The sequence below is a fragment of the Colius striatus genome, chromosome 5 (assembly GCF_028858725.1).
Source record: "Colius striatus isolate bColStr4 chromosome 5, bColStr4.1.hap1, whole genome shotgun sequence".
In the NCBI taxonomy this organism is placed as follows: Eukaryota; Metazoa; Chordata; class Aves; order Coliiformes; family Coliidae; genus Colius; species Colius striatus.
Genome location: NC_084763.1, coordinates 15,380,875 through 15,397,040, shown reverse-complemented (window position 1 = coordinate 15,397,040; position 16,166 = coordinate 15,380,875). Strand labels below are relative to the sequence as shown.

General features: G+C 39.6%; 1 protein-coding gene across 1 annotated transcript in view; it reads left to right on the top strand.

Annotated features, from left to right (window-relative positions):
* The window catches only part of CMTM8 (CKLF like MARVEL transmembrane domain containing 8), a 36,517-nt gene that overhangs the window by 11,604 nt on the left and 8,747 nt on the right, over nucleotides 1-16,166 (top strand). The window lies entirely within an intron of this gene.

Here is a 16,166-nt window from a genome sequence, read left to right as displayed (position 1 = left end):
CTTCAACCCGCCACGAACTATGTCTGAAGTATTTTTCACTTTAAAAAAATCGAGGTTTATTTCAAAATGCCTCTTCAATTCAGGTTTTGGGTTTTAAAAATGAATAAATGTGTTTTATAAGAAGACTTAACTTTGACTTGTGGTGATTGCTTTTTCTGTCAGATTACACAGATGACATACATAAACAAGAAGATGACCCCGAGAAGAGATGAAAATAAGAGTAAAGATGAGTCGATAGGATGGAGATCTAATGTACACAAATAGTATAGTTATGAAGGCTGTAATGAATCAATTCTTGATGGTATTAAAACCTGTTGCTTTCAAATTTCACACTGACTTCAGTCATCCCCACATATCTGCACATGAAATGAAAAGAACCTGAAAGCCTATCTACTGCTGAGATTGCACATACTAATGGTCCCTTGTATTGTTTGTCGGGCTCTTAAAGACCAGCAGCGACTTTCCGATAGTCATTTCCTATCCCCTTGTTAGCATTTGGTAAAAGGGAGGCTCTGCTGTTCCTTCCGTTTTTTTGCCAAAGGAAAGTGTATGCCCAGAAACTTTCCCCACTTGTTTCTTTTGCCAACTCCATGGTATAATAAGACATCACCTTCCTTCAGACCTTTCCTCTCCAATACTCTGGTGATGGGAATGTACCATTAAATTAGAGCGAGATTAGGAGGAGCCTAATTAACACATTTTTCCCTTGTGTTTACCTACTGTGCTAAAATTTACTTTGGGAAAATGAAAGGCACAGTTAACCCACTTGTTACCAAGAATCCTATTTCCTATGTGCAGCTTCTTTGGCTTGAACAGAGTAGCTAACAGATCAGAGAATCACAGAATCCTAAGGGTTGGAAGGGACCTGGAAAGATAATCTAGTCCAACCCCCCTGCCAGAACAGGACCACCTAGAGCAGGTCACACAGGAACTTGCCCAGGTGGATTTTGAATGTCTCCGGAGGAGACTCAACAACCCATAAAGGGGAAGCTGTGCAGATCCATTTCTCAGGGATGCCCTTTTATAATGCAAATGTCTATCATACATTTGTTTGAAGTCAGGTATCCCACAGTACAAGTAGATATCTTCTTTCATGATGAAGCATTTGGCATTTTGTCCCGTCCACATCACCGTAGCCTCATGGTGCTATTTAATCCTAGAAGTCAAAACATCTCAGCGTCAAAAATATCAATCTAAACCTATTTCTTCAGCCCAACAAATGAGTGTGTCCCATAGTTTTCCTGCTTCATCACATACGCTTTCTCCTGTATGGAAGGCAAGTCACTATGCATACTGTGTTCTTCCTTTTCCCTTTATGTGAACTAGCAGAGCTCCCAGATAGTGGTGCCTTTCAGTGCCTGATTCCTTTTTGCTTTCTTGGATTTTATTTGCTAAGACCTGTAATATCAGCAGTAGGAGATTACATTACATGCTTCTGTGTTTGTGCACAGTTTATGATAGTGGGTTGAGTTTTCAATGTGTGTGGATTTGAGCATTTTAATATATAGCAATAGTTGGTAGCCTGAAGAAGGGAATACCTGCAAAATACTACTTTTGTAGTCAGATCATTTTTTTTTTTTAGTTCTTTAAAGAATTTCTCGTCTTTCTTTTGAATTTTCCCTCTCTGATTTGAAACTGGTAATATCGTGTTTGGTGGGGGGAGGGGAACAACATACTAAATATCTCTGACTGCACACAGACTTTTTAAACAAAAAGCTGCCATATCGCTATACAGGCTTAAGGCTTTCCCTTCCCCCCCTCGGTGGGAAAACAGGAACTTCTGAGTGGGAGGTAAATAGCTGAAATACTTAACAAAGAGTGTTTGAACAAAGACTGGTAACACCTCTTTATTGTATCTGCACCATTGTCATTCTAGGGAAGAAAACTCTAGGCTGAAGAAAGCTGTGATCCAAATCAGAGGAAAGAGAAAGGGGAAAAGGTGTGGAAGTTATCTACATAAATATAATTTAGTTGGTTGTGTATATTGGGATGGTATAATATAAACAGAACTAGAGGAAAACACTTAGGTTTTGCAGAAGAACCACTTGGGTTGGAAGGGAGCCTGCTGCCAGCACAGCCTGTACTTAACCTTGGCTACTTCGGGTTTGTTACCTTGCCTCAAGCTCTCCTCCTTAAAACTTTGGTGTGCATGCGGCATCACTCGCTGCTAACAAATTGCAGGTCTGATGCAGATAGTCTTCAACAAAGTTGGTTGCTGCATTTTTGGATATTGGTTTTACCAGCTGTCCACTGGGTCAGGTGGTGGCTGCCTCCACTGAACCAGCAGCTGACCCAGTCTCGATTTCCATTCCCTTAAACCGTGATGAACTGTGACCTGAGCACTGCAAAGGTGCTTGACTGGTAAGCAGTTCCAAATTTGGTGCTGGAGGCTGACAAGTTGACTGCCCTCTAATTATCTGCTTTACTCATCTGCTAATGGTTTGGTGTAGTAGCCTTGTCCTCTCTTCTCAGTTTAGTCTATGTCTATGGATGAGACCATGCTCTGAGACAGAACTGTTATCCTGATCTGCTGATTCAGCCTCTGTAATGCAGGGAAGGCAGGGACGGAGTTTGAATGGGATGGAGAGCAAGCAGTGCCTTGTATTTTACACTGGTATTTACATCTTCTGCTCAGGAGATTTGACTGAATTTTTGGACAAAATTCTAGCCTGTCCTAGGGCTGTGGGTACACTCTGTTAGATACGTCTGGGAGTTGTACCAGTTTTCAGTCTAGCAGCATGCTCATCTCGCAGAGAAAATCACTATTCCTGCAGAGGAGTTAGTGTATGGGGAATAAGTTTCCATTCTGAGATGTAATTGCTTTAAAATCTTCACTTTTAGGCATGGGAGATCCACTAATCTGTAGTTAACCCTGGTAGTTTGAAGCAGGTCTGACATCTGTGAACTGTATTGAAAAAAACAGATTTAGGGAGAGAAATGGAGTTGAGTGTGCTTAAAGATTCAAAATCTACTAGTAGCTGTGCTGTGGGGACAGTGAAGTAGAAGTGCATGCAATGAGAGCAGCAGCTAAGAAGAGAAGGCCTTGTTACTGCTTGTTTCTTGACTTTTCTGTGTTTACATATTACAGGAGGCAAATACAGAAGTTCTGGTTTCAGGCTGGTTGCTCTTAAATGCAGACAGCTGAAAAGATTTCCATATCTTGCTGTTCACTGCAGTTCAGATTAGCATATGGTGATACCCCAAACCAGTGATGTGTTTACCACAGACTCACTGGTCAATAGAGTGTGGTAATTCAGGAGCAGCTTTGCATGCAGTCACTCTTGCAGGGAAGCGACCTCTGGCAGAAAAGCAGAGCCAGACATCTGAAGGATGGTAAATCATTTCTGCTCACTTCTTTAAATCCGAATAAGCCAACGTCTTCAGGCTATGATGTTTTGGTTTTTTGATTGGAGACTTTTTTTCCTTGCACTAGAAAGCTGCCGTTTGTATCCAGTTGTTCTATTCTTTGTTTACATAAGGCCCTTGAAGCAGTTAGAGAACATTACACCCTGCCTCACACACAAGCACATATATACTTAATTTATGACTTTGGTAGTTTGAATTTCAAGTGTCAGGTATCCCACGGAGTTTTTACTTTGTTCTGTTATGCTGCATGCACCATTTGAATATTTATTATGGAGAGCAGAGAGGCTGTGGGAAGTCCTTCAGGCTTGTGGACTTCCCTTCTTTGAAACATTAAAAGTAGAGTTACAGAACATGGTAACAAGGACTGCTATAAAAGCATGACTGATCTGCAGTGTCTTTTTACATGTTTGTCTAATTATTTTTTTTACTTTGGCATTGTTTTCACTTGCATATAATCCTTCATCTTAAAGCTGCTTTTATATCCTAAACTTCTTATTAATTGTGGGACAGGAGTAACAACCTAAATAGTTCTCTCTTGAAAACTTAATTCTAGATTTACCCTGTTTCTGATTCCTTCAAAGTAAACTCTTTCTACTACTGTTGTGAAAAGAAAAAGGAGGAAAAATAAAAGGAGGGAGGGAAAGCTTTTTTTTCAAAGCAGTGTTGGTGTTTGATTATCTCTTGTTCAGTTTTTCTTGTCAACCATTTTAAATACAGCTCTTAGTACAAAGTTTCCTTTGATATATCAGTGACAGGTGGACATTTCAGAAAAGAACATGCCTGGAAACTCAAACAAATTCAGGTGAGAGGTGGGGCTGAGGTTTCTCAACAATAAGAGTAGTGGGCATGATGGTAGCATATTTAGAAACAGTATGAATCTTATCATTGCTGTAACTATGCCAAGATATTATCTCTTTATAAAAAACCATGTTGTACGTTGAAGTCTTTGTACATTGCCCACATGGCCAAAATGATCCTTTTTGACTGTGAAGTCAGTAAACACCATTGCCTCCAGAAAAGCAAATTTGCAAATGGTAAATATTTATAAACATGCTGTCTTCTATGTTGTTAATGCAAAATGTATTCAGGAAAGAAACCCATTTTGCCAGGAAAGGAAAAAGATTTTTCCATGAGGTGCTTTCACAACATGTGTATCAGTCTGTGAAATACTTACTCTTTACCCTAAAGACATGGATAATGGTTCCAAGGGCTGGACTTCTATACTTGGCACTCAATATAGAAATAGTTAAGAGACACAATAAGCTCCTAATTAGGCAGACAACAGCATATCTGGACGCAGATTATTCAAATTTCTTCTGTTTGTGATGCAAGGGGAACTATTTCAACTTTTGATGACTAGAAGATTTTGTCTTGGAGCAAGAAAGAAATACATATTGTACAACGTCAATTTCTGTAGTGTTCAGCTGGAAATTAAAAGGAACTTCCATTCTAATTTTTTTAAAGAAACTTTTTTGAATGAGCAGTTAACATTTTCCTCACCTTTAAACGCGTGTAGAAGGTAGCAGTAGGCTTTCCTAACAGATACTGTCTTTGATTTTTCCATTGCATCATATTTGGCTTTTAACTATTCGGCAAAGTAAAAGTTATTCCCAAAAGAAGTAATAAGCTTTCTATTTTAATGGAACAGTTAAGATTTGTGAAACAATGCTGTGCGTCCGCTAATTATAGGCATCTCTATTTACATGGCCTAACAGGAAGATGGAGATGTAAAAATAGCAACAAAGAGGCAGTGACATTATTAATAAAGCAGCTGTATACAGCATTGTTCTCCTGAAGAACGTAGACACCGTTTAAACAGTGGACACGTAAATAATCAGTCATAATTCATAAGTAACCATTGTTGGGAATGCTCTTTTAAAAATAGTTCACCTCATTAATGGGCAAACGATGGCAGAATGACTTTCTGTGTGCATGTGTGTATTTTACATGGACACATGCACCAAATGTTAAGAGTAACTTAATAATTGTCGTTTATTTAGAAGCTGGTGTTTTTTCTACTCTCAGGAGCGATATCCCTTCAGGGGAGATGAGAGAAAAGAGTGCTTTAAAGTTTCTTCCAAAGGAAAAATTTATATCCAGACAGAAGAGGCAAGATCAAGGTAGGAGAACACTTGCATGAGTTTATTAGAACAAAAGAGCAAACCCTTCCTGCCATCATGTTCCATTAAGAAACAGTTGTGTTAACAAAAATAATACTAAATAGCCACACTGGGGAAGATACGTTGAGACAGACATGTGTGACCATCTTTATAACCCAGGATCTGCTTCTGAGCTTATCCAGTTTAAATAATAAAAGAAAAAGTAAAAAGATATTACTGACAGTTAGAGATTACTGAAGCTAATAGCTTTTTAAAATTCCCTTTTATTTTTCTATGCATGAGGAATAATTTCCTCACAATGCACTTCCCAAAAAATATGAAATCAAACGTACATTCAGTGTACGTGGCAGGGTAAACTTGCGCACTCCCAGCTTGGATGAGTGCTTTTTAAAGGAGAAATCATATTCAGAGCACAAGGGCTATACCATGGACTTCGCCTCCAGAAATATATCTCTGCTACTTGACTTGAAAACCTGCAGACTCTCTCAGAAAAGCTCTTTGTGAACCAGACTCTACATTTGCACAAACAAAAGATGGTATGTTAAGCTTGCCACCTGCCCCACCCAAGAAATGCTCTCCAAAACCCCCAAACCCAGAACTGGGAGGAGGCAGACCCTATCCCACAGCTAAACAGCAACTGCACTTCTGAAATCCTTTCTGTCTTGAGAAGAGATATGGAATTTATCATCAGTTGAAACTGTTAAATATGAAAAAGCTTATTCCTTTGTCCAGATCTCATCTTCAAGTCTCAACTTTTAAATTTGAATTACTGCAAAGCAGCACTTCAAGCCCTTTTAAGTCCTTCCTTCCACTAAATAGCTGATGTTCCCTACTACTGTGAGCTCTCAAATCTGCACATAGTTTTGTCACATGAAGGTGTTTTAAAATTGAAATCAATGACATCATATGGCATTGTGTGAGTTTGGTGATAGGACTTATCACAAATCAACTAAATTCATTGCTCATATGTTTCGTGTGGGTCATATAGGATGTCGTTTTGCTTCTCTGCTGACTGGATAGGGACACAACTGCTTAGGAGACCAAATTGTGAACTTTGCTTCTTGAAGTTGTTTAAAAATTTTACTCGGAGTTCCACAATGCTTTAGTGTTTGAATGTTAAATACAATAACATTTAACCCTGTAGTTTCACCTGTCTTGATGATTTATATCTAGGCTTTGAAAATAAAAAATGATCAGAGTATGCAATTTATTTGCTAATTTTAACTCTGAAGGTGCTTGTACCAAATCTTCATGTTTTTCCCAAAAGCCCCCACTTCCAGAGGCTGCACAAAAGCAACCCCTAGGAACAAATAAATACGTATCCTGTGCCACGTGTCTGACTATTTTGCTTTGCAATTGTCTTCCTTAAAATTCGTACTTGAAAGCAACATTAAGTGAAAATTTCCTCAGAAAGTAACTGAAAAGATTATTTTGTGTTTGACTCTAATATGCTGTTACTTTACATTTTCCTTTCTCAACTACTAAAAAGCAAAGCATAGCAGGAGTTCCAATGAGTAATTCCCAGCTCCATGATACCATGGTGTTTGCTATAGCAGTAGCACGTCTCCCAGCTGTGACAGGAAACTCTAGAGACAGTGAATTTGAAATCAACAGCATTGCTGCACAATAGCAAGATGTGTCTTGGGAAATGTGAGGTGGTGGGAGCAATCCCTGCTGCAGCCAGGCCTTGCTGAAGTGGAAGGAAAAGGGAGCAGCAGTATTCCTTTTATTTGCATCCTTCATGGTTGCTAGACAAGAGGCCAGGCAACCTTGCATTGAGGTCACATTTTCAGATTAAGCACTGTGGAGGTCATTGCCTTCTAGTTGGGTGCCCTTCTAGAGAGGTAAGTGCTTTTTGGACAGAGTGTCTTTGGTGTTTTACACTACCCTTCTTTATATTACACCGTGGTCCTGGGGAAGCCGTTGACAGCAGTAACCTGTGTGTTCCCAGTCAGCTGCAACAGCTCTGGGGTTGGTTGCAGGTGTTCTGACTGACTGACCTGGGATGGGCACATCACACTGGATCCTGTGTAAAGATACTTCGTCAGATAATGGAATGTTATGAGCAAAGTTGAGTCTGTGTCTTCTGCTGTGGCTTTGTAGATAAAATGATAGGTAGCACTCTGTTAGTAAGGGTGTATAAGCTAATATATGCATAGTGCACAGTAACCTATATAAAAGTCTCTGTGTGCAGATCCTCAGGCAATACAGAAGTGTTAAGCTGGAATTTACAGGCCTCGGTAAACAGTAGTGTGCTTCTGAATGCGGCCCTCAAACCTTAAAGTACTTAATGTGGAAAGTGCCCTGGGACAAGAACCAATCTTTATGCTTTGTACACATTTTAATGTTCTGTTAATGATCAACCACCCCTCTGCAGAGAAGATGAATTTTATGATGATATTCAAGTCAGTTTCTTCACCATTGCTTGAGATTATTCTGTGTAATTCTGCTTTAGAGACAAATGGTATATTCACGTGGGATGTAGTCATCCATCCCATCCTATTCTATTAATGCTTTTGCAGCTTCCAGAGCTCAGTTGCCAGAGTCTCCTGCAGGAAAGTAAGACAAATTAAAACCAGAAGTTGGCAGTGGTGGCTGTAATGTATCTGATCAGTGATCTGTTCAGTCCAATATTTGAAGGTTTAGGAAGGAGTGTTAAGAGGGAGAACATAAGGCAGATTCTTCTCTGCTGTAGTTTTCTAGCTTCTAGCAAACTGTTCATTGAGGAATTTCCAGGTTGCACCTTGGCTATCATGTATGTAGGTAATATGTACAGACAGGACTGACCTGTATTTCAGGAACATCTATCATGTTTCCTGTGGTAATGAATTCTGTAATTTGGTTATGTATTGGGTTTTTCTTCTTCTTGATTTTTTAAAAAAATACCACTTCCTTCTGTTTGTTTTTCAACTTTCTGCCTGATAATGTAGCGGGATACTCCGTGTGTTGCAAGTCCCAATCCAGCCCTTGTTCCTTTCTTTATACCACCTGTCATTCTACAGACTTCCCGTATCCTCCTTCAGTCTTCAATAGAAAGTGGGACTAATCTTTTTCCCATTTTTAACCTTTTGGGTTTTTTTGCAGGACCCATTCTCTGTGCCTTGCATAATCCAAAGGAATCGTTTTAGAAATGGGAGAGAGGAAGTAACAGAACATAATGCGTGGGTACACCACTGATTTATAAAGCACCGTGATATGTTCTGTTTGGTGGAGTGTTTTAGTATTTTATTCTTTTCCTAACAGTTTCTAATCTTCTGTTGTGACATTTTTGGTCACAGGGAATAAAATTTACAACCCATGCCCTGTCTTATTTCTTGTTTACCTTCTGAATATCCACTACTCCACCTTGAGCTATTTTTTCCAACAAAACTTCCTGAGAAACTGTAAGAAATAAACTCCCAGCAATTTTGATGGGAGATGAGACAGTCTGTTTTCCAGAAAATACATCTTCCTTTTTAAATTTAAGCTACCTCCTTTTGATCTGTGTTACTGGCGTTAGCTCCGGTCTCACACATTCCACACATATTTCTCAGGTGAAGCAACATTTGAGCATTGTGGTACAGCTGGGATGGACAATAGGGTTTCCTTACTCTCTCCCACCCTGGAGTTATTTTTCTCAGCTGTCAGTTGCAGTGAGTGGAGCTCAGTGTCACAGAGGAGTGACTCTTCAAGCATGAGTTGCAGTATGGTCAGTGAAGTTAACAGTGGAGGCTAGAGAAGGAGTACCTTTGTGATTCATTCATTTGAGTAGATGGTGGGCTCATTAAGGTAACGTGAAGTTGGGGTGTGATGCTACATTTTGCTCAGGTGTTATTGTCTTTATGCCTAGGCAGCACTGCAGTATTGCAATACCCACTGTAATCAGAAATATGTTTCCCACTTGCATGTCAGCCACTGCTTCCCTCTCTTGGCTCTTCTCAATGAGACTTATACTTTTTGGGAACTTCTGCGAGCTGGCTCTGCCTCTCAGCACAAATCCTTTTGTAAATGCTAGCTGCTGCCCTTATTTACACCTGCTGTGGTCAGGTCAGTACATACTCGCTGCTTGGTTCTTCTGGATAATGAGTGTCCTGATCTGAACATCAGGATTATGCCCTTCTTTACTGGTCTTTCTTCACTGGCTCAGGTGTGAAGAGGAGAGGTCTGGTCCCCATTTTTTTAGGTGGGGGCGCTCTTGGACTCTTTCCTGGGGAACTGGGGTAGGTGTGGGAGGACTTCCCTGCTCTGTGGAGCTGTGGGAAAGGCACTAGAGGTCTGTCAGCTATTGAAGGGCTTGGTCTGAATTCTCACTCCGGAATAGGCGTGATCCCTAGTGATATAAATGTCTGCCAGTGGGCCTTGACTCATTTCAAGCCTGGGTCAGGAAGTTTTTCTGTGTGGCTTGTAAAAGGATTGTATAAAACTTTTAAGTCAGTCCTTAGTGAAAACATACTTCTGGAGCATATTTTGGCATGCGCTGCTTCTAGTAGTTTTCTTACTTAGGTTATCTACCCTAAAATTAAGCTCTGTGAGGGAGTTCTCTCAAGTGGTGGTTAGTATTGCTAGTATTTTGAGCCCTCCTGTTTGGTCTATACTGAAGGATGCTTATTGGTGCTGCCAAGGATACAAGGACATGACAGAAAGTTTGAAGTCTTGTGGGAAGATTCAGTGGTGAAACTGTTTGCTTGAAAACCATTTAAAAGGTATTCAGACAATTTTTGGAAATTCTGTGACAGCAGAAGAGATGAATTTTGCATAGGTTTTTACAGATCAAAATGAGAATTTTTTCTTCATGTGTGTAGAGCCTGAGTTCTCTTCTGCAGGACTGTCCCGCCAGATCCAGGTGAATCACTAGGCTTTCCTCCACTAAGGAACTCTTGGTGAAATAAATGCTTCCAGCTACTGGTGGAGAAGTGATACACAGTTGTCAGTAACGAGGAGGGGAGTGGTAGTGACTGGCTGATGTTAACTCACTGTAGTGTTTGACTGAGACTGGGAAAAAGGAGCTGTAGGCTAAGGCAGTGTATCCGTTAGATTATTACAGAGTGTGTTAACATAGTCCTTGAAATTTCAGAGACATTTAAGGATCTTATATCTCTAAAAAGTATATCTGAAAGGTGGTTTTGAATCTCCTCATCTTTGCATCTTTACTCAGTGTTAATAGAAGTCTTATTTAAGTTTGAATCCTTCCAGTTTTAAAAGCTGAGTTTTAAAACGTGTTCATCACTTTCTGATTGCAACACAAACAAGATTTTATATTTTGGATTTTAGTCTGAGTTGATATCTGATTTATCCACTATTTGCAGGCATTCACCTTAATTTCTCGTAGGCGTTTTTGCTCCATGGGTATTAAAATACTATTTCCTAAATAGTGGGGAAGAGTTTTGTGTTGTGGGGTTATTTTTTGGGAGGAGTTGTTTTGTTTAAGTAAAACAGTCAAATGAACCTTGAGTAGTTTGTAGGTAAAGTTGCATTTGCTATTGCTCTTGTAGCCAGTGTGGAAGTGAACCTATCAGCTTAGCATAACCTTTGTGAAAGATTTCAATACATCTGCCACTTAGTTTGGGCTTTCCGTTGCAGTCCGCAGGGGTCCCTCTGATGTTTTTGCTGGGGATCTGAAGCCTGACCAGTGCACTCTCTTCCGAAGCGGTTTTTCGGGGAAAAAAAAGCAATGATCGTGCTCCCTCCGGTGGCCGAAGGCGGAGTTGTTGTACGTCACTTCATGCGCCGTGTAGGAGAGCACAAACCCTCCGATTTAAAGACATCATTTAAGTGCAGTGCAAACTACGTTTAGCCATAGCTTGAAGATAGGAAAATAATTCGTTCTATATCTGTCAAATATAAGACAATTAAATCTGCCTGTTCTTACAACTGACTATCCAGAGTATGTCTTAAGAGAAACAAGGGAGGAGGAATCCTCTTTTTTTCCCATCTCTTTTGGTCTTTAAATAATGCCTGCCCCCTCCCTCTCGATATTTTGATTGACAGTATAAGGTCCTACGTTTTAGTGTGTGACCTATGTCATGACAGGTTTGCAAGAATGTTTGTTAATCCTCCCAAAAGCACCCAAAGAGTGGTTGACTAACTGACATCAAATAACAGTGCTGAACTGCTGGTCTGGCTACCCTTGGGCTCCTTGCTTACCCTGTTAGTGCCCGAGGAAAGTGTCTCCAACCTTGTCTTCCGAAGGGGCATGAAAGTTGAGATAAAAAACTAGGGAGCAGGGGTGAAAAATGTTCATGCTCTCCCTGCCTACAAGAGACTAAGTGGATTTGGGTTTTTTGGCTGCAGAGAGTAGTCAAAGGAAGAAAATTATGGAGGTTAAGACATTCAGGGGCTGCCTGTGGTGCTACTGGTGAGGTAGCTCCTGACATGTGATTTAGTAGTGAAATAATGAAGTGCAGTAGTTCAGAATGGTCTCTGAAGTCATAAATCTCATTTCTTCGGAGGGAGACGCAAGATGTCCTGCTTTCCACTTGTTGAGTTCTGTCCATGTTGAGGTGACTTGAATACAGGAGACAACTGTTGCTGGAAATGCACAACTCTCCTAGTCTTCTTCTACCATCATTTCCATCTGTGCTACTAGTAACTGTGTATAAATCTTACACCACTTAGACATACAGAGAACGGAAATGGTCCTAGGAAACATCTCTAAGATAAAGAGTAAAAAAGGTTTCGGGCAAACATGTCAAATAGTTGTGGGATTTCTTTATTTCATGAAACTAGATAAGCCTTGGGTTTTTCTCCCTGTCAATTCTACCACAATGAGACTTCTTTTTCTTTTGAAAAGGATGCATGAACATTTTTAACTGTGTTGCTGAGTTAACCAGCCAAGATGAATGCTGCAGAGTTTTCAGCACTAGTGTCACTGGACAAGAGTCACTACATTATAGGCTTTTTAAATACAGTTTGCAAGTATGAGTTCAGCTCTCCAGTTTTTAAGCTGCTTCAAAAGCAAAACTGGAGACCAAGATTCAAACTCACACCCACCTTCATACCTACTGAGTTGTACCAGCGACATGAGACAAGATGTGTCTTATCTAGTAAGCAACAAAGCCTTTACTTTTTTGTGACTAAATAGTTAGATACTTTTGAAGTGCTCGGCAATGTGGAGAAATGATGACACTTATTTAAGGGTTTGAATATTCCATTAAGCATCTAATTTTAAACCTGCACACTCAATAATATTGGACTTTGCTACAAAGTTATTTCCTTTTTATGGTGTCTGCCAACTGCTGAAGTATGCATTAGTGCGTTTGACATATTAATGCCTTCTAGTAATGGAGGTACCTGATCAAGCAGTGGCCAAATGATCCCAAATTAGATGTCTGACGTGAAATTGGAGACTGCAATAAACAAGGGACAACTGCTTGCCTTTATCATGTACTGACAGGTGAAATCCTAGTCTCCCATCTGACTTGAAAACCTGGACCCAGTTGGTGGAGCCCTTCTACTCTCATCGACTTCCACATGCGTTATTTTCTTCAGTCTTGATGGATTTTCCTCCCTTTCTCAGAATCATTTTTTACAGGGTCGTAGTATGTTCCTGTAATTCTGAATAAGCATATTCTGACTAGCTCATCAATTAAAATAAAATACTTAGCTGTTACAGTTACACTAGCATACCTGGTTATAACAAGATACAGGCTTTTCCCCTGTCCTGAGTGGAGGTTTTTCCCTTGTCTTTCAGCTGATCTGAAGCACAGAAGGTAGCTGTATATTACCTGTGCATGCTGAATTACTGTGGGCACTCCTCAGGTTTTGCAATCACTGGTCTTTGCCTTACAGTATCACATACCTACCACTCACTTGCCAGATTCTGTACTCTAGGTGCTCATTGAGACATCATTTGAATATAGTGCAGTTACTCCCAGCGGGGAGCTTTGTTATCAAATAAGCAGGTGAAGCTGCCCCCTCGGTTCCAGCAAATGCACAAGTGTCATTCAGTTTGTACTGATCTGTTGAACACCGAATGTGTAATGTAAGGGGTGGTCAGAATATTAGGAGACGGGCTTTTAACAGTGCAGAAGCTATCTCAGTATTTAACATGCCAAAAAGACAAGCTAATCACAAAAGACTTGTCTAGATGTCTGTGCTCCTTTGACTCCTTAGGTATTTTGTAGATGCTGACAGCCAGTGTGAACTTTTAAATCAATTTATTGTCTATGTTTACATATGCAGTAAAACCATTTGCTATATCATTTAACTACACACAGAGTGAATTTTTGACCATGAGCTGATCTGACCTTTTCGGGTCTAATCAAGAAATCTGAAACACTGTTTCAGCTTGTCAGCTCCAGTAATATGCAGTAAGAGTATCTTGATCTGCCTGGAAATGTCAGATGCGCTCTAATACGCAACCCGTCAAAGATAAGATGCATGTGAACCAGGAACTGGCTAAGAATGTAAATCTAACATCCGTGGTGCATCTCAATCGCTTAGATAAATTGTTCTGCCATTGAAATGGGCTGGCTAAAAGCATACATTAAAAGCAATTCTTTGCAATACCTATGAGATGCACAGCCACTTTAATATTTAAATGATCTTGAAAGAGAGATGATAAGACCAGGTTCGAATATTACTTTGAAAAAACAGTGACCTTACCGGTGCTCTGATTAATGTCTCCCCAGCTTGGTCATGTGGTAATGGAAGATTAGTGGTCTCATGTAGCCTTGAAATTTTCCTTTTTAATTTTAATAGTTTGCTGCTTGTGAAGCTTTTACTCTTTCCAGAAATAATCTCTCAAAGAGGCTGATGTGTCCTTATCAATCTTACTTGTATTGAATTTAGTATGAAGCATTTTTCATAGTCTCCTGGTTTTTATGCAAAAGTCTACTTCTGTTTTTAAAAGCTTTCAAAAAACCATCACTGTTGCCAGAAGGTTATGGTGTTAAGTGATGAATTTCTTTGTGTTCTGTCTCTCACCTTTGAGATTTCTGTTTTTGATATTGTACTAGATATTTAGATCCAGCATAAATCTGTCCTTGAAAATTATTTATCAAGCTTGAAACCAGTGGTTCATTCCTATTGTTTCTGGTTGATGAATTTGAATTTGGATTAAAGTGGATGGTCACAATGAAAAGCAAGTCTGTATCCAAAGAAAACAGTAGTTTGTTAGTTAAACAGTCTATCAAGATTGTTTAAGCAATTGTTATACTAAAATTGAGTTGGTTTTTAATCTAATCATGGGTAGTTTGTGCAATTAGAGGCATTATTAACTGAATTGCTACTATTAATTTAATACTGTTGGAACTAGAATGAAAATGAACTGCGGGAAGCATTGGTAAACTCGTGACTTTGCATTAAAGAATAATGCATGTTTTAAACTCCCCTGTTAATGCTCTTTGAACTGTTCTTGTGAGGCAATGCTGCCCTCCCCTGGTATCTTGAGGAAAGCAGAAATTTTTATCCCAGTCCAAGCAAGTTCTAGAGCTTCCTATTAAATTGCTGAATTGGTGAAAATAGTGGGAAAAAAAAAAAGCTCTTTAAAAGGCTGTTGTAGGCAAGAGAAAAAAAAAAAAAAAGAAGAATGGAACAGACATTTGTGGGGTACTTTTATGTATATGTGGTGCAGATGTGACTGCCTGTACCGATAATCTACAGGAATATAGTGTGAACACACAAGACAACAAATGAGGGCTGAATCAAGTTTGGATGGCAATTTAGAGGATGAATTGATAACAAAATGAACAGATACTAGGTAGCTGCGGGACGTTAGCAGGACCAGTTACAATAAACTTTAAAAGTATAGTTTTGTTTTCTATCAAATGTTTACATTTTCAATTCTGCAATAGAAAAGTGAATGGGGCCATGCTCAACAACTTTCATGGGAATAGGATTGGCTCTTATGCCAATGAAGCTGTAGCAAACTGTCATCTTCTGTCTAGGGCTATGGATTGCAAAGATGCCACTGTAGGCTCTGGTAGTCCCTCTGCTGCACATTCCTGAGAGCTGAGGAAGGTAGTCCAAGGAAAGATTACTACTGCGTACTCTATTTTTCAGTATATTTTTTCAGACATCTGTTATTGAACACTGCTAGAGACAGAACATTGACCTAAGAGGTTCCTTAGATTGTCCAGCTATGGCTGTTTGTGAAGTAAGTGTGTTGCTATTTGCTTTAATTTTGTGTTCTTTGCATTTCTCACTGCTATGCAGTTTCACCACAGTCTGGATAGCAGAAAGAGAGGAACCTTGTTTCAAATATGAGTTGTAGTTCCCACATCTGACTCCAGTAAAGTATATGTGGTGGGGTTTGGGTTTATGTTTTTATTTTTGAGGTATAAAGTATCCCTTTCTTTTTATAATGAAGATTTTTCTCATTGCTGAACAACTTGCAAAACACACTTTTCTTCCTGTATTGTATGACTTGACTTCTGTGTGCTTCTCATCCCTCTTAATGTGTTGGAGATCACCTAGCACTAGAGAAAACTGGATTAAAAATGTTAAAATCTCTGGTTCATGTATTTCTTCATATCTTCAATGTGAACAGATTGCCAGATTCAGAAGGGAGGGGTTTTTTTCCCAGACTGGTTTGCTTGAGGACTTTGCTTGAGTGTGAGCTCTTGTCTACTCTCTATGGGTAGGTCACTTGTGAGATGTTTTAAGAACTGGGATTTGCCATCTCTCAAGTGACTTGCTCTGGTCCAGCAGCATGTTGCAGGGGAAAGCTTTTTATAATAAGGTCCTAGGAGTTGTGTTTTG